The sequence below is a fragment of the Microtus ochrogaster genome, chromosome 2, assembly GCF_000317375.1.
Source record: "Microtus ochrogaster isolate Prairie Vole_2 chromosome 2, MicOch1.0, whole genome shotgun sequence".
Lineage (NCBI taxonomy): Eukaryota > Metazoa > Chordata > Mammalia > Rodentia > Cricetidae > Microtus > Microtus ochrogaster.
The window spans coordinates 960,230-978,991 of NC_022010.1; the positions used below are offsets into that span (position 1 = coordinate 960,230).

Sequence of the window (18,762 nt, forward strand, 5' to 3'; positions counted from 1 at the left end):
ACTTGCAGAAGGAAGGATAGAAGCAGGCTTAGAAGAGCCTAGAAAAGCCTGGCAGGCAGCATTCCATGGCAGAGGGGCTTCCTGCCTGCCTGTAACTCTGCAGGATCCATTCAAGAAGGCTGGGGGAGGAGGGCTCCAGCTGGGAGTCCACAGGCTGAGACAATTAGGGGATAATTGGGGCTGAATCATCTTGGTAGAGGCCCAGGAGGGTGTAGGGTAGGTGTGGGCCTGTAGTGGTTGCTCTGGACCAGTACTGGCTGAGTTCATTCTGCGGCTCCGGCTCCTGTAACCTGGCATTCACAGTATAAGTGACTGGCCTTGACACCAAGGTGACCCGCTAAAGACAACACAGACCTCAGGAATGCCACGAGCTAGTACTGGGGCTCAGGGGTAAGCACCGGCTTGGCTTGTGTGAGCCACTGGTTCCATCCCCAGTTTGTGGACATAACAAAAATAGCATCTTAACATGGGGCAATGCCATAGCCTATCAAGGAAGAGTACCATGGCCTATTTATTCAAAGAAGTGCTCTTTTGGTATTTCTAAAGTTGAGATGTTATTTGCAGTTGATAATGTCTTGGCTGTGGTGTGCTCTCATGGTAATAGAAAAGTAGTAGCCATTTATGTGAGGCTCAACACATATCAACTACCTTGCCATTGAATCCTTCCACCCCCGTGCTCCATGCATACAGATGGAAAACACAGTTCCAAGAGTGAGCCCTGTGCCCAGCAAGTGGGGACTCCTGGTCATGTATTCTGACACAGGCACACAGACTTTGAAAAGACAGGATGACACTTTGGCACCCAGAGCATAGTGAGTGCTCCTTGGATGTGGGAAGGTAAGTGGGTAGAAGGGAACCATGAATGGGCTTACACACACACAGTCCCCATTGCTCCACCCACTTCCCTGTCGTCCTGGCACTTACCTGTACACAACTCTATTCTCTCCGGCTGCCTGCCTAGCATGCACCCTGTCCCACTTCAGGAGCTACCATTAGGCTATCTGGGGTGTAACCCACACAGTCTCCCAGGGTCCCTAGCACCCCTGCACCTACATGTCCCAGGCAGCCTCCCTATATAGCTTGTTTAATGATTTTTTAAAAAAATACTGGGAGGTCCCCGGTGGCATTAGGCAGACAGGCCCACAGAACAGCCAGTCCCAGGCAGAGACGGCTGCCAGTCCTGAGCAGCAGCTCACGGAGGGGAAGGGAGGGTGCGGGCTAGCAGGCGGGTCCCAGTGCCCGGTCCTGAGCAGTGGGGGAGGGCCCAGCCATGTGGTGCTGGGCTGGTGGGTGTGAGCAGGCGGCGGGTAGAAGGGACAGGGGCAGACACATTGTACAGAATAGAATTGAATATTTATTACTTAAAGGAGGTGGGAAAGAAAGGAGAGAGAGAGAGAAAGGGAAGAGAGAAGAGAAAGGAGAGAGACAGAAAAGGGCCCGAGAGAGAGAGAGAGAGAGAGAGAGAGAGAGAGAGAGAGATATGCATGCCAAGAGGGGACAGACAGAATCTAAGATAGTGGGAGGAGGGCAGGGGTCGCTGGGAGTGGGCGTGGCTTGTCTCTTAAAGAGACGAAAACCATAACAGCTTTCCCATCACTTCTTTTTTTTTTTTTTTAACGTGGAACATTCTCTTTTTTTTTTTTTGTTTTTTTTATTTTAATTTATTTATTTATTGAGGATTTCTGCCTCCTCCCTGCCACCGCCTCCCATTTCCCTCCCCCTCCCCCGATTAAGTCCCTCTCCCTCATCAGCTTGAAGAGCCATCAGGGTTCCCTGACCTGTTTCCCATCACTTCTTTGCTTCTGACTCTACTTCTTGGGATATCCTTGTTGGGGGAGAGCGCTTGTTTTTCCTGGCCCCCAGCCAGCTTAGACCTGAAATAATCACACAGAAACCATATTAATTAAATCACTGCTTGGCCCATTAGCTCTATCTTCTTATTGGCTAACTCTTACATATTAATTTAACACATCTGTATTAATTTGTACATCACCACAAAGTCGTGGCCTACCAGCATATCTGTCTCTGGCTTCTCTCTGACTTTGCCCTTCTTTCTCCCAGGATTCAGCCTAGCTTTCCCTGACTACCTAAGTTCTGCCTTGCTATAGGTCCAAAGCAGTTTCTTTTATTCATTAACCAATAAAAGCAACACATAGACAGAAGGAGCTCCCATACCATTTTCCCTTTTCTGTTTAAACAAAAAGAAAGGCTTAAACTTTAACATAATAAAATTACATATAACAAAACAAGTATCAAACAAGAATTACAGTTACAATATTTATATCTACTTCCTATCTATTCTTCAACTCCATCAAAGACTCCAGAAGGATATGGTATTACCTAAGTAAACAGGAAATGCATTGTAAGCAACTTCCAAAACTCTAGAATTGACAGAGACATCTCACTGCCTGGAGAGTCACCCAAAGTTCTTCTGTAACATTGGGACATCCATCTTCAGCCTACAGGTCCATAGTGTCCAGCAGACTTTTCCATGAAGCAGGAAATTTCAAAGACAGTTCCAACTATATTGGCAGTTTGTCAATAACTGTTTTCTTTGTCCTGTAGAATGTCTGGCAGACTCTTTCATGAAGCAGGAACCCCGAAGGACTGTCTCCCTTTAGGCAAGTTTAGTAGTCATTTCTCTGTGGGTCCTGCATGTCCAGTTAAGCAGTCAAGGCAAAAGCAGTTTTTTGCCCAAATGGCTAATTTGTTAGATTGCTTCAATGCCCATCTTCCTCTCGAAGTAGACTGGTGCTGCCAGGAGCAGATGTGTCCCATTATAATGAAAAGTACTAAATTCTTAAACATTTTAAATGCCATATTCTGAAGGTCTCTGAAAGATTTGAAGAATCCCTAACTAACTGACTGAACTATATATCTAGAAAACCCAACTAACATGGCTATAGTCTTGACTATAATATTTCTTAATTATACATTACATTTTTAAATGAACTACACAAACACAATACCTTAATCAAGGACAGAAATACACATATACAGTATAACAAAATTTACCTTAAATTTGTATCAATAAACCAAGATCTATACATATACAGTATAACAAAATTTACCTTAAATTTGTATCATTAAACCAAGATCTATACCAAAACAAATTATTCATCTCTATAACATATCCCCCTTTAAATGTAAACAAACAATTATAAACAATATTTGGGAATATGGGTGTAGCTCTGTCCATATTGCTTCCTACTGTTAGGGGGTGCTGTTAATCTGGTCTTTCATGGTGTATTCTGTGTGCTAGGTTCATCTCAGTCAGCAGTTAGCCCACATTGAGAGAAGTTATTTTTTTGAGAGTGTTCACAGCAACTTTTCAGAGGGTTGTGTGCTCTAATAAGTCTGGAATGAATCCACAGGTTCTCATCCTCTGTGGAGACAAAAGAAGAATTTCTTTTCCAAGGAAACATAGCCTTAGTCCCAAATTCTGAAGTCAAGATACCTCATGTTGGTTTAATTTAGCAGTTTATACAATGAAATATCTCTCTGTATTTTGCTCCTTTACAGTCAAAAAATTCAAAGAAAAGACAATAATATACATAATCCAGACTCTCTATGTATAGTCCATATTTACATGGCTTATTTTTCTTTACTCCTTTTAATCCATGACTGTCTGTACTCTGTCTCTTTGAAGACTTTGCTACTTTTTTTTTTATAAAAGCATTAACTTTATTTTCTGACCCTCTATACTAGTTTTCTTCTCTCTCCCAAGCCTATGTACATTTATCCAACACTGTGACTTATCTGGATTTGTCTTTATTGCATATCTGTAATTCTTTACTGTCCAGGAGCACTTTTTAAAATGCTAAGTGCATCTTAAAACTTAAGCTGTGCCATTACTATGGTATATATGGTACTTCCTGCATGCTCCACACAGTCCAGCATGGTGGAGCTGCTTGTTCCCCCTCCCCCCAGAGCCATGCACACTGCCCCATCTCTAGGCACACAGCTGGTTCATGTTGCCACCAAGCAACCCTTAGCACATTGCTCACAAAACACATCCAAATGCTTCGTAGCCAGACCTCCTGCCTGAAAGAGTCAGAGTTCATGCTGGCAGCATGACCCATGGCTGGAAAGCTGCCATTTTGAAACCGCAAGGCTGCTACCACTGAATCAATAAGACTTCTCTAAAAGGAGCTGCGGCACGCCACCAGCAAAAAGGAAGAAGCTGTGTTAAACTCTGCATTTTTGTGTCTAGAATTAAGCTCTCTCAGGTTTTTAAGTGGATTTTAGTTTGCCACATTGGCGCCAATTTGTTGGGGGAGGTCACTTGTTCTTCCCGGCCACTTGGCTAGCTTAGGCCTGAAATAATCACACATAAACCATATTGATTAAATCACTGCTTGGCCCATTAGCTCTATCTTCTCCTCCTGATGTGACAGTCCTGCCTCAAATCTCTGCCAGAGGGTCTAATTTGACACAGTGGCGAAGTTGGCCTCTATATTGAAGGAATGGGTGGTGACAGAGGCTGGCAGGAGGAAGAGAGTGGTCCTACTCCAAAGGACCCACAATGAAGCCTGTCCATGGAGGTCAGGGGCTGGTGAACACTGAGCCAGAGTAGAGCAGGGTGATGGTGGAGCCTAAGAAACCTCACACATTGTGTGGCAGTATGAGCCAGGGGGTGGGCTCAGAGAGAGCAGGTCTATAGGAACCCTTTTCCAAGTCCAAGTCTCCTAGATTGTGTCCTGAGTCTCGTCTTTCTCCTTGGAAATGAACCCTGTGCCCACAGGTCACAGAAGGGATGCACCCAGGAAATACCACACAGCAAGTTTGTTATGTGAAGGTGGGCTCAGAATAGTCCCCTTCAGGGGCCCTGCAGGATCAGACTTGTTAGAGTTTCACATTCTGTCCCTGTTTTATTGTAAATGGGGGTGATACCCTACTACAAAAGCCCACATGTACAAGATCAAATGTGTAGGAACTCAGCCTCAATGTGCAAGTGGCTTCCTGGCAAACCTTAGGAGTCCCCCTCCCCCCAAAAGAGACAGGTTCTGACTCAGAGTCTGGGCTCTGGCCTTCTCCTATCTCAGCCATAGGGTGGCTAAGATTAAATGCACACTGCTGTTCTTGATTCTGTAGAAAATCATTTTATTCCTGAGTCACTGTGAGGATTGCTGCAGTGCCTCTGGACAGACCACTGTGGACCCCAGCAGGTGGGCACTGCCTCTCTCTTTCCTACACTTGATCTTAGCCAAAAGGCCGAGAAGCGATTCTCTCTTTCCAAAGGCAGAGGCTACCCCTGTTTTGGTCCCTGGCCATGCACAGTTTGGCATACAGTCAGAGCTCTATCACCAATCCATGTTTGTTGAGCACATTTTAGATGGGGCTTCTGATGCACAGATTGAGACTGTTGCAGACTTGTTTGATGTAGGTGGAGGCTGCTCGTTCATTCCCAGCTGCCCAAACTTGAATAATCACACTGAACCTATATTAATTACAACACTGTTTGGCCAATAGCTTGTGCATGTTTCTAGCTAACTCTTATATCTTATATCAACCCATTTCTATTAATCTGTGTATCACCATGTGACTGTGGTCTACTGGTGAGGTTCCGTTCTTTGTCTGTCTACTTAGGTACACCTACTCTCTCTGTTCAGATTTCCTGCCTGCTTATATTCTGCCCTGTCATAGGCCCAAAGAAGATTCTTTGTTAACCAATGGTAATAAAACATATTCACAGCATACAGAGGGAAATCCCACATCACCCTGGGGGCAGGACATGTGGTGATAGCCTATATGCCTAGTCCAGGCTACCTCAGATGTACACATCCCAGAGCTATCCAGCCTATGCAGAACAGTGAGGACAGCGCCCCAAGGCAGTCAGGAAGGGTCATGACAGCCTTGTCCATTAGAAGCTGCCACATCTGCTTTCCTCAAAAGGTTCAACCCAATATGGGGTGATGAGGATTCCCTGAGGCCAGAGCCTAGGGATGTGCTGTTGTTACAAGACCCTTGCCTTTTGTAAAGTTTTGACTGTATTTAATGTATATGAGTGTTTTGTCAGTATGTATGCAGGTATACCTCTTGCTTGCCAACACATATGTATGTGTGCAAACAGCTTGCCTGCTGCCTGAGGAGATCAGAAGAGGGTATCTGAGCCCATGGAGCTGGAGTTACAGATAGTTGGGAACTGCCATGTGGGTGCTAGGAACTGAACCCAGGTCCTCTGTAGGGGCAGCCAATGCTCTTAGCCACTGGGCATCTCTGAAGAAGCCTCAGTTTCTTTTTCCTATCAGTTGGTGGAAGTGTGTCTCTTCCTCCTTCTTAGCTGTGCTGTTGCCTCCTGCTGTCCTTCTTCCAACATGGCTGCTGAGCTAACAGCTAGACTCATCTTTCCAATTGCAAACTTGACCTTGTAAGTGCTGTGTAACTACTCCCCACCTCCCCAGTTCCTTCAGGATGAAGTTCCAAACCCTTTAGGCTCTTACCTGACCACAAGGGTGTTTTGTTTCACTACCATATTCCTGCTGTACGTCGGTGTCCTTCCTGCTTATCCTGTTTTCAAACGTTTGTTCCCATTGAAATAGAGCATCCCCAACAATTTAAGTCAGTGTAGTGACACTGAAGCCACTTGCTGAGGGAACCCTCGGGACGGTGCCCTAAAGTGAGGCACTGCAAAGGATGGGGCTGAGGAAGCTCGGACTTCAGTAGGTACACAAATGAGACACCAGCACTTGGGAGGCTGAAGCAGGAGGGCTGTGAGTTTAAAGCTAGCCTGGGCTACATGGAAAGACCTGTCTAAAACACAGAAAAAAAAAAAAAAACTGAAGGACAACACACCTTCCTTCCCTCCTGTCTCCACACATCTTCAAACCTCAGTTGCCCACTGTGTAAAATAGGCTTATGAGACCTAGCTGGAGAGGCAGCCAGGGCTCCTCTGACCATCAGTGAATCAGGGACACTCTTCCCTAGCAGCCATATCAGAACATTGTTCTCTTCTTGAAGGTGAGGCTCAAAACTGGCACTGTCAGGCCCAGCGGGATAAGTTAGTAGCATCTGTCTCCTGCATTGTTTGTTCTGGAACAAATGTCTTGCCAGACCAGAACTTGGAAAATGCCAAGTGTGTCCAAAGTCTGACCCAGGGGCGCAGATTCTGCACAGAAGCGCAAGTTTGGCTTTCAGCACATGAGGAGTTGTCTGTTCCCTTTCAAGAGAATGAGAGTAGTGTCAATCTTCACCCTTCAAGCGTCACACTGCACTACCCCTCCCTCCTGTCAACCCCTTTCCTGCACACATGTGATGGCCAGGCTCTGGCTTGGACCTTCTAGACTGCACATCCAAATATTCCCTCCATCAGAGCTGCTGGTGGTGTTTTCCCTTCTGCATTGAGTGCCTAGATTTATTTTGAGCCAAGCAGCTCTTCACCCAAACTCCTCTGCCTTCTTTCAAAGTCCAAGGCTGTGTTCAACTTCCAAATCCAAACCGCACTTATATAACCCGTGGTGATGCTGAGTGAGTGAATGAGGCTGGCTAAGAGGTGGGACCCTGTGCTCTCAGCACAGGGGACATTCTGTCCTGTAGAGATGGTTCTGGTGTCTGTGTGTCTGTGTGTGTTTCTGTGTGTCTGTGTGTATGTCTCTGTGTGTTTCTCTGTGTCTCTCTCTATGTCTATGTGTGTTTCTGTGTGTGTCTGTCTGTGTGTCTCTGTGTGTGTGTGTCCCTCTCTGTGTCTGTGTGTCTCTCTCTATATGTGTCTGTGTGTCTTTCTGTGTGTGTATATCTCTCTGTGTTTGTGTGTGTTTCTATGTGTGTGTCTGTGTCTGTGTATCTCTGTGTGACTCTCTCTGTATGTGTCTGTGTGTCTCTGTCAGTGTGTATTTCTCTGTGTGTGTTTCTATGTGTCTTTGTGTCTGTGTATGTTTCTTTGTGTGTGTCTGTGTGTCTCAGTGTGTGTTTCTTTGTATGTGTCTGTGTGTCTCTGTATATGTCTCTCTCTGTGTCTGTATGTGTCTGTATGTGTCTCTCTCTGTATGTGTCTGTGTGTCTCTCTGTGTGTGTCTCTCTCTGTGTCTGTGCATCTCTGTGTGTGTTTCCCCTCCTGAAACAAACAAACAAACAAACAAACAAACAAACAAACAGTTCCTTCTGCTCAAGATGTCAAAAAGAAGACTAAGGGAAGGGAAAAGTCCTGGAATAATTTCAGCATTGGGCCCAGATCAAGAATGGCAAACGCTGGGAATATTTTCCGAAGTCAGGCTGTGAGTAGAGTCATCCTTACAGGAAACTGGAGCCTGACCTTGTGTAGCTTCAGGGGTGTGTGCTGGCCACATCCTCCACCATAGGCACAACAGGCTCTGATCCTTCTCGCTCACTGAGCCCTTGCTCTTACTCCATGCCCAAGCCACCTCTCCCCCATCTCGGCATCATCTCACAAGTGTGTTGCTATATTAAATCTATTTTCTTTTTTTTGTGTGTGTGTATTTCAAATTTTATTAAACTTATTTACCTGAAATATATGTTTACAGAGAGGACAAACAGATACAGGGTTTCAAGTAACTTATGGGACAGTCATTATCTGTTAAAAATATTCTTCTTTCTTCTACACACACAATCTTTCCTTTTTACAGTATAAAAGCTAGATGCAAACTTTTGATGTAAACTTATCTCATTGTTAGCTCTGGTGATGAAGATGGGAGACATACTTGTTCACAGTTCAGTTAAACGACACAAAAGCTGTTCCCGCAGACACAGAGAAGCCCGTGTCTCAGTAGGACGTGTGCTTTGCGTTCACACTTCACTTCTTCTTCTTCCCTTTCCCCTTTTTACTGCCCTCTCCTTGCTGAAGACTTGGGTCAGCACCTCCTGTTTTTTGTGTCCTTGTTTTTAGCTTGGGTATCATTTCTGCTACATACAGCATCACTGACTTACGTGACGGGAACTGCACAAGACAGAGGCTGCCATCTTCCTGTTTGAGCTGAACCCGGATTCTGCCTCTGTACTGAACATCACGGTTCCATTCTCTGGAGTACATTTTGTTTTTCTCCAGAAATGCGTTCAGTCCAACTGCTGAGCATACATCCTGAATCTCAGTAGCGGTAGGGTTTTCTACAGCCTTACTTATGGGAATCCGCCTCCCCTCCGCTATGGTCTTCTTATTATTTAAATAAGCCCGGTAGATACAAATAAACCTGTCCTGGTCAGCCGGGGACTGCGCGGTCGCGTAAGCCATCTCCACGGGCGTCCCCACGGCCCCGCCAGCCCGAAGCCCAGCTCACCAGCCGGAAGTTGACTCGGAGCTCCTTAAATCTATTTTTTTAAGAGGCAAATCAAATTTCAAGAAACAATGATGTCTGAGAGGCCTTGCTGGTTCTGAGAGAAGAGGGATTGAAAGAGGTTACATGTCTATCACCACGTGGTGCCACATACAAGCACCTAATCTATGCAGGCTTGTCAAAACACCCAGCCAAGACCCACCTTTCAATTTCTCAGCAGCCATCTAAAAACATGAACATTAAAAGTCTTTTTAAAGACCTTTAGTAACACAGTGTCAGAATGTTAGGGCCTGTGACAGCTGTTCCTAGAACCAAGTTCCTTACTGGGGATCCTTAAGACCTTGATCAATAACTCCCAAGGGTAGCAAAATTCAGAACTGGCCTCCACTAAATAGCCCAAAATCCCAATGGACTGTCAACACCTATTATTCATGTGAGGGACTTTGCCTTCCCTCTTAGAACAAATTCCAAAGTGCTTCCAAGGCAGAACTAGGTGGAGCCCAGGCTCATCCATTCCCTTTGCTCAGCCAGAGCTCTGTTCCAGACCAACAACTTCATATCAGAGCAGTCCACAGTCCAGAGAGCCATCAAAGACAACTTCTTGGCAACCTACCAACCATAAAGGTCAGGAATGGCAGAGGTTGGATGTGATCTAGTCACTATAGTGTCCCCAGCATGGTGTTTGGGAGCTGGTAGAGCCCAAAACATATCTCTTGAGTTACCAAAGGAGTGGAGGTAGTCAAGTTTAGGAAGGACAAGATAAAGGCCCCACAGTGGTACTTCTTTATCTACAGAGCCTGTGAATGTTTCTTCCTGTGGCAAGAGCCATTTTGCAGATGGAGGAAGAGAGAGCTAAAGGAACCAAGATGGTGAGGTTGTCCTGCACTATCCTGGAGCTTCAATCTGATGAGTTCGCAGCATGAACAGGAAGTCTTTGGAGAGCAGGGTTGGTGAGGTGCATCTGTAATCCTAGCCTTGAGGAGGCTGAAGCATGGAATAACATACTCCAGGGCAGCCTGGACTACAGAGCAAGATCCCATCTCAGATTAGTCAAGAGAACATTCCTATGTGAAGGCAGTCCGGGATGCTTCTGCAAGATGCAAGGTTAGTGACAGACTGGGAGCCACCCCAGCAAAGGAACATGGCAGCCACTGGAAGCTGGACTAGGCAGGGGGCAGTTCCTTAGGACTCCAGGAAGGGATACAACCCTGATACCACCTTGAAGTTAGCCCAGGGAGACCAATGTTCTAATGTCAGACTTCTGACCTCTAGTATTGTGGTGGGGGAGAGGGGGAGGAAAGTCAGTCTGTATGGTTCCAAGTCTGTGGTGTTGTGTTATGATAACAGTGAGTACCAAATATTGTAGAAGGGAGCTCCAGGCTGGGTGTGGTGGTGCATGCTTTTAATCCCAGCACTCCGAGGCAGAAGCAGGCAGATCTCAATGAGTTCGAGGCCAGCCTGGTCTACAAATGAGCCCCAGGACAGCCGGGGCTACACAGAGAAACCCTGTCTCAAGAAAAGGTGGTGGTGGTGGTGGTGGGGTTCCAGGTGGTGAAACAGCACCTGCCAAGGCCTGAGACAGGAAAGGACCTGGCTGTGCCTCAGAGTGTTATTGTCACTGCTCCTATCCTTCTAGCCCAGATCTGGGGCAAAACATCTTGAAGAGCTTTGGAGAGTTCCTTGCTTTGCAAGGTGACTTGGCCCATCCGACGTGAAAAGTGCCTTTTTCCAGAGGATTTATAAAAGCCACCAGAGGAGGGAGAAAGATTGGCCTTCAGAACATACCGCCTACTGTCTTCAGGCTGCATACTGAGCTCACAGGCACTCTTTCCCCTTCTAGTTCTGTAACCTCACTGGCCCGGCACTCCACACCCTGTGACCCCTTATGCCTCGGAACTGTGAGAAGTGCCAGGCCTGTAGGGGCAATGACTACAATACCCAGGAGAGTCCAGAGAAGGGTCCCTTGTCCCTGAGGTGAACCAGCATAAGGAGTGGGACATGGCTAGGGACTGCATGTGTCTTAGGATGGCCTTTCCAGACACCCCACTGTGTTCTTTTCTCAATTACGATAAACAGAAGGTAAAGAAGTGCCAACCATTGTCAATGGCACAGCTTTGTGTCACCGAGCTTACAGCTGTTCAGTCACCATGTGCAGCCATCAAACATTGCTTTCTATCTCTCTGCCCCGCTTGCTCCCTTGAGCTGGTAAGTGCCCTGTCTTTCTGTGTCTGCTCTATGCATCCTCTCTGAATAGAACCACACAGGAAATGAGCTGCGCGTCTCTCACGTGTCTCTCACGCTCCTCAGCGCTGAGCTGGCACACTGTATCAGAGCTCCATGCCTTTCCACAGCTGGATACTATTCCATTGCACGGACAGAGCTCATCCTGTTTAATCATCACTGTTGGTGGCTGCTGTGAAGAGTTCTAGAAACAGTTGAGCCTGGGTTTTATTGGGACACCTGTTTTCCTTTTGTGGGGAGGGTCAGCAAGAGTGGAAAGCCAAAGCTTCACTTGCTGAGGAGTCTGAATTAGTTTTTCAAAACCAAGGTCAAGCAGGCTCTTGCAACCTTGGTCCTGAGGGTTAGGGAAGCCCCCTACGTCACTTCCGCATTCAGAGCTCAGTGGCAGAGAAGACAGCAGGTGGGAGAGACAAGGGACAGACACGGGGGTGTGGTCATCAAGTCAGGAGGAGGAGCATCAGAGGCAGCGTGAGGGTCAGACAGGCCTGTGCGGGGTGGGGGTGGGGGGACATTTTCCTCTGAAGCTAGAGCTGGGCTGTGGGAGGAGCTTCCCGAAGCACCTGGACACCCCTGTGGCAAGGAGAAGACTCGCTGCTGAGTGCATGCAGTTCTCACCTCCTCTCCTTAAGGATAAAAACCTTTACTTAGTTGTGTTCCAATTATTGAGCCAAGGGTTGGGAAAAATGGAATTTTCTAGAAAATAATAGAAGTGAGGTTCATAGACTGTAAAGACAGTCTTGATTAAACTTAGGTTACAAAACAGCATGAACATGGGAAAGGGACCTATAGGGACAGGGGGTGGGGTGGGGCTGATGGGGGAGGGAGTGAGAATAACCAAAATGCATTATACACAAATATGAAGTTGTCATAAAGGAACAGCTAATAAAAACCAAATATTAAATTAAAAAAAATGAAGAGTGGTGTCTCCCAGCATCCCCCTCCAGCTTCCAGCTTTTCTTTTTCCTGTCATTTCCTTAGAGGGGGCGTGGCCTGAATACCCAGTTTAGGACGGAGTGCTCGCTGTTACTTGTTCTCAGCACTGTTTTATTCTTTTTTTTCGAGACAGGGTTTCTCTGTGTAGTCCTGGCTGTCCTGGAACTCGCTCTGTTGACCAGACTGGCCTCGAACTCAGCAGAGATCCAACTGTCCTTGCCTCCCGAGTGCTGGGATTAAAGGTGTGAGCCACCACCACTTGGCTAGTTTCATTCCTTTTTATTAAATATTTTAATAAAAACAATTATTATTATGTATATGTATGTTGCAGAGAATGGCATGCATGTATGACGGCTTTCATGTGGAGGTCAGAGGGCAACAGGCAAAAGTTGGTTCTTTACTTCCACTGTGTGGGTCCTGGGGCTTGAACTCAGGTCGTTCAGCTTGGCAGTAAGTGTGCTTCACACTGAGTCATCTTGCTGGTTGCAGTTTTAGTTTCTTTAAGCTGCACCATGTACCTCATCTTCTCTGACTGGAACTCCAACCTGAATAAACACTCAGCACCAGCCCATGGTAAGCTCCAAAAATCATCTTTGCATCTGTATTCAGTTACTATAAGATGTTATTAGGAATAAATTATATTATAATTTAAAAGTTATAATATAAAATTATAATAAGGTAATCCTAATTGTTTTCTAAAAATAATTGTTGCTTAAAAAATATTTCCTGAGCTGGGCAGTTGTGGCCTTTAATCCCAGCCCTCAGGAGGTAGAGGCAGGTGGATTCCTATGAGTTCAAGGCCAGCCTGGTGTTCCAGGACAACCAGGGCTACACAGAAAAACACTGTCTTGAAAAAAAAAAAGTCTACTGTTATGAGAAGAGCCCATGGTCAAGTTTGAATTAAAGTCAAGCATGCATGGTGTTGAGACCTACCATTAGCAATCAGCCAGCTACTTTTTGACTGACTGGGGGTGGATGCCTTAAAAAACCATGCGAGCCAAAGGGCATACCCACAGTAACAGGAATGGAGTGTTTCGTGATGTTATTAGAGAAATACATTTGAAAACAGAATTGAATAGCACAAGCTGAATCTGAGCAAAATGGCCTGACATTTTTGCCAAAGATTTTATGTACTGTTTCTTGGAGAAGCTGGCTACCCCAGGGAAACATTCCAGGGCATTTAAAAGAATCAGCGTGTGCTGAATTGAATGGTGTCCCCAACACTCATGTCCATGGAGAGCCTGAGTGTGGTGTTACTTGGAATCACATTAAACTTGGCCATAGGCAGAAGGTGTGGCAGCTCAGTGGGCGGAGTTCTTTTCCCAATGAGCGTGGAGCCCTGGCTTCCATGGCCAGTACTGCATAACAGGCACGACGGTGCACACCTGTGATCCCAGCACTGCGTAGGTAGAGGCAGGAGTGGTCAGAAGTTCAAGGCTACCCTCAGCTACTGAGTTTGTGGCCAACTTGGGCTAACATGAGACCCTGTCTCAAAAACAAAAGCCTTGTGTTAGATGTGTGCATGAGGTGGGAGCGGGCTTAAATCTAGGGTTTTCTTATGAGGAAAACTCAAACAGAGGCACCAGGAGACAGCCACAAGGTGAGGGCAGATGGATTGGAGCAGTGTGCCCAGCAACCTGGAACCCAGGGCTCACCAGGAGGCTCTGGTGTAGGTCTATGCGGGCTCAGTTAAAATCTGTGAAAACAGCTTGCTTTTTGCGGCAGGCCTTTTGCCTTGCCTCTTCCCTTAGTCTCAGTTTTCCCACCCACCGCAGGATCTTACTAGGACTCAGTTTGCATAGGTTCTTCCCAGAGGTTTCTGATTATATTGGGTTTCTCAGAGGAGGGTGGTTCAAAGCTGAGTTCATGCCACCTATTGGACAGGTGACTGCATCTTAGCCAGGTTTAAAAAAAAGCCCTTCAGTGTTGGGTGTGAGCTGCAAAGGACAGAGTTGCAGAGTTGAGGCTGAAGGAACTGGGAAGGCATTGAGAGGTCTCCAGGGCTTCACAGACAACACTAAAGAACCTGTTTGTCTTCTCCTGGGATGGCACTGGGATGCACAAGTGTTTGTGTGTGACCTGACTTGAACACACTTAGACCTTGCTGCTGTCTAGCTATGAATTGGGAAGTGGGGTTCAAGACATGGGATGGGTGTGTTTGCACGCATATGTATGTGTACCCCTGTGCACATGAGACATGTGTGTATGTGAATTCACACCCTGCAAATGGAAGAGTGGTGCCTGCCTTTAATCCCTGCCCCCTGCACTCAGGGAGGCAGAGGCCAGACTGGTCTACAGAGCTAGTTTTAGGACTGCCAGAGATACACAGTCTCAGAAAGAAAGAAAGAAAGAAAGAGAGAGAGAGAGAGAGAGAGAGAGAGAGAGAGAGAGAGAGAGAGAGAGAACGAACTTAAAAAGAAAGAAAAGAAGAGAAAGAAAAAAGAAAAATGTCAGAGTGGAGAATTGTCCCAGGTTTCCCCAGGTTTCTTTCTCTCCATCTGAGACTCCCCTAGGGGTTGGGTGGTGGCTGTAGCCCTGGTAGGAGGAAACCCAGGGCCTGAAGCACCCCTCCTCCACAGTCCTCCCTTTGGAGCGTCTCTGTGTCCCTGCACCCTGCCCCCACTTTCTCCTGGCTCCCTGTGATTTAAGAGGCATTTTCCTTTAGGGTGATATAGATTCTGAGACGCAGCATCCATCTCCGGCTTGGTGAAGCTGCCTGAGTTATAGCAGATTGCTTTCTGTGCGGGGGAAGGGGCGGAGGCCGCTGGTTGCTTTCTGCTCTCTGAGCCTGGAACATTTGAGCAAACATTCCTGGCTGCTTTAAAAGTTACCAGACCCAGATGAGCTCATCCCAGCCAGAAGTGGGGGCAGCTGGCGCCTGGAGCCTGCCCAGAGCTCCCCAGGTGGCCCGGTGGCAAATGGTGGAGGCGGCTGGGCCTCAGCTGGGAAGAAGGCAGCCAAGACAGGGTGGGCCCCAGCACAGCTGGGTCTGCCTGAATAGGATGAGTTTTTTGCTTAGGGTCCTTCCTCAGAGCTAATGCGGCACTGGCTAGGGACCTCAGCATCTGGGGAAGCCATGGTGAGCAGCCTGGCCCCAGCCCTTCTTGGGGCTACCCCAGGGAGCTACCCACTATGCAGGGCCTCAGGGCCTCCCTCCAATGCAGTAGCTGCCGATTATTGAGTGTTAACTATGTGCAAAGTGCCTGGGCCCCATTCACCCTTCTGATGTTCTTTAGAACTCTTAGTCTTCCCACTTGACAGATAGGGAAACTGAGGCCAGGAAAGGTGTGGTGAATTGTGAGTGGACAATATGCAAGCCATACCATCTTTGTTGTTGTAGTTGTTTGTTTGAAATAGGGTTTCTCTGTGTAGCCTTGGCTGTCCTGGAACTCACTCTGTAGACCAGGCTGGCCTCTGCTCCCCAGTGCTAGGATTAAAGGCATGCGCCACCACCACCCCACCATACTGTCTTCTTGCTGTATACAAACCAGCATTCAGAGAATGGGTGGTCGTATTGCCAGGTACCTGGAAGACCCAGGGAGTGAGCCTGGTCCTGACTTTTTGGGCTGCTTCTCAAAGCCAGCAGGCTCCTTCCCACCCTGTCCCATCCTGGCAGTCTGCCAGGGCAAGGGGTATTCCCAAGCCTTCCTTCAGTCTCCTTTTCTCCCTAGGCTCTTGGTTTTGTTCTGGGTCTTGCATGCACTAGGCCAGCACCCTGCCATTGAGCTGTGTCCAGCTCCTGTGGTCAAGCAGAGGGAGGTATTCCCCACGGTGGAATACTATTCCCTAAATTCCCTTCTGTGAAATAGGCACATGTATATCCCCTGTCAGGCTTGGCGTGGGACTTAGAACTGACCTCGGAGGGCCCTCATGGAGAGGAACACCACTTCCCACCACCACTTCCACACCCTCAGGAACCCTTAGGTTCTCTACACTCCTAGGGTATCAGGACATCATACCCTATCATCTCATTCCATGCTCTGAACACCTCTCCTCGTAGGCACCATTGAAGCCAGCTTTACAAAGGAAACTGAGGCATGGGGGTGTAGTCTAAGCTATATAGCACCTCTTCCCTGGTAGAAGGAGGCAAATATTACTGCAGAACACCTGCCCAGCCCCCAGTACTGCCACCACACACCGCTGCCTGTCTGTCAAAGACTATAGGACAGGTGGCCTGGGGAACCACTAAGATGAGACAGGTGACCACTCGGTGGCTGTGGGGGACCTCAGCACAGCCTTGATGCCTGCATTTGAGGAGGTGTACTAAGTGACGAAGGAAGGTCAGTGACAAGGATGGTGTGGTTTGAAAGGCTGTGTGAGGGCTGTTTGGAAGCCCGCTTGCTTCTGGGTCCCAGTGGTAGGGAGCCCTATTGCTACCTGGTAAGACTAGAAAGAGAGGAGCCATGACCACGGGTCACGTGACACTCTGTGCACAAGGTCTGCTTTATTTTCTATTGCTGATCGGGAGTTCTAAGGGAGGCTAGACCCGGCCTGGAGCTGTTGGGCTTCATTTCCAGCCTGTGGGGCTGGTGTGAGTTATTTTGGGATGGGAGCCAGGTTCATCATGCTCGGCTTACAGAATGGAAAATGGAAGCTCCTGGCTGGTAACTGTCTGAGGAAGAGGCATCGGTACAGGCAAGGCTTCAGGATCCCAGGGCCTGGATCATCTGTGAGCCTGGAGCAGCTACCCCTCCCAGAGCTAGGGTGCTGAAGATGAGGGGTGCTTTCAGGATTCAGAGGAATCCAGAAGAGTCTGTATGCTCAGAAAGGGGACCTGTCCAGGTGGTGGAGAAGGCTTGGGATTCTGATACAGCGGGAGGCAGAGGCAAGAGGTACATCAGAGCTCATTGCCAGGCTTTTCTATCCAGTGAGTTCCAAGTCAGGGCTATGTTGCAAGATTCTTTTCAGAAAAGCAAACAGCAACAACAACACAAAATAAAAATAAAACAAACAAAGCCAAAACCCCAAAGAAAGGACTGGTTCTGGTTGCTATTGGGATCCCTTCTCTGAAGAGTGGTCCTCCTCAGCTTTCTTCTGTGAACCTGGCGCCCAGGACCTCTGCCCACAGCAGCTCTACCTCGGTGCCAACAGCATAAGCTTCAGTGTCAATCGTCAGTCAGCTGGGCAGATGCGATGTGGTCAGTGCTGAACTGTCCTGTGCTACACCGGGAGCTCTGGCGCTGTCAGGCCTGAAGCAGCTAGCAGCTGGGTACAATGCAGTTGAATGGCATATGGTGACAAGAGGGCTTCTGTGGCACAGGGTCCTCCTGGGTGCCATCCGAGGGGACAGTGCTGAAACACTGAGGTCAGGCTGCCCAGAAGGAAAAGGTAGAGGGTCCTTCTCTAGGCTGAGGGTCTCCAGGATGCCAGGCTGTTGTTCCCTGCAGACTACAGCTGGCGTTTTAGAGGAGCGGAGCAGAGTTGAGCAGAGTCTTACCCTTGTACCAGCTGCTTAGCTTCTAGTTCTGGCTGGTTTGTTTTGTGAGCCTGGGCCTATCTGTGCTTCAGCTTCCTCCTCCATAATGTGGAGGAAAGTAGTGAAGCCTATTGAATACTAACAGTCTACCTGCCAGCTACCCACTCCTATCAGTCTTCTGTCTACATATTTTAACTACTTATGGATCACCCAATTGTCATAAATGTGTCTATATCTATCTATCTATCTATCTATCTATCTATCTATCTATCTGTCTGTCTGTCTGTCTGTCTGTCTGTCTGTCTGTCTGTCTGTCCGTCTGTCTGTCTATCTGTCTATCTATCCATCTATCTCTATCTTCCACCCATCCATTGTCCATCTATCTATACATTTTTATCCATCATATCCAACACACCTATCTATCATCCATTGATTCATCTACAATTTCTCTATTTCTCTATTATCTATCTGTCTGTCTGTCTATCTATCATCCACCCACCCATCATTCATCCATCTATCCATCCACTCATCCATCACCCATTCACCCATCCATCCATCATCCATCCATCCATCCACCCACCCATCCACCCACCCATTCATCCACCCATCCATCATCCATCCACCCACCCATCCACCCACCCATTCATCCACCCATCCATCATCCATCCATCCATCATCCATCCATCATCCATCCATCTACCCACCCATCCATCATCCATACATCCACTCACGCACCCACCCATCCATCATCTATCCATCCATCCATCCATCCATCCATCCATCCACCCGTCCATCATCCATCCATCCATCCATCCATCCATCCATCATCCATCCATCATCCATCCATCCATCCACCCACCCATCCATCATCCATCCATCCATCCATCATCCATCCACCCACCCATCCATCATCCATCCATCCATCCATCATCCATCCACCCACCC

At 47.5% G+C, this 18,762-nt stretch overlaps 1 pseudogene; it reads right to left on the minus strand.

The window, feature by feature from the left end:
• Positions 1–8,692: 8,692 nt before the first annotated feature.
• LOC101997981 lies at positions 8,693–9,246 on the minus strand (annotated as a pseudogene).
• Between the last annotated feature and the right edge of the window lie 9,516 nt (positions 9,247–18,762).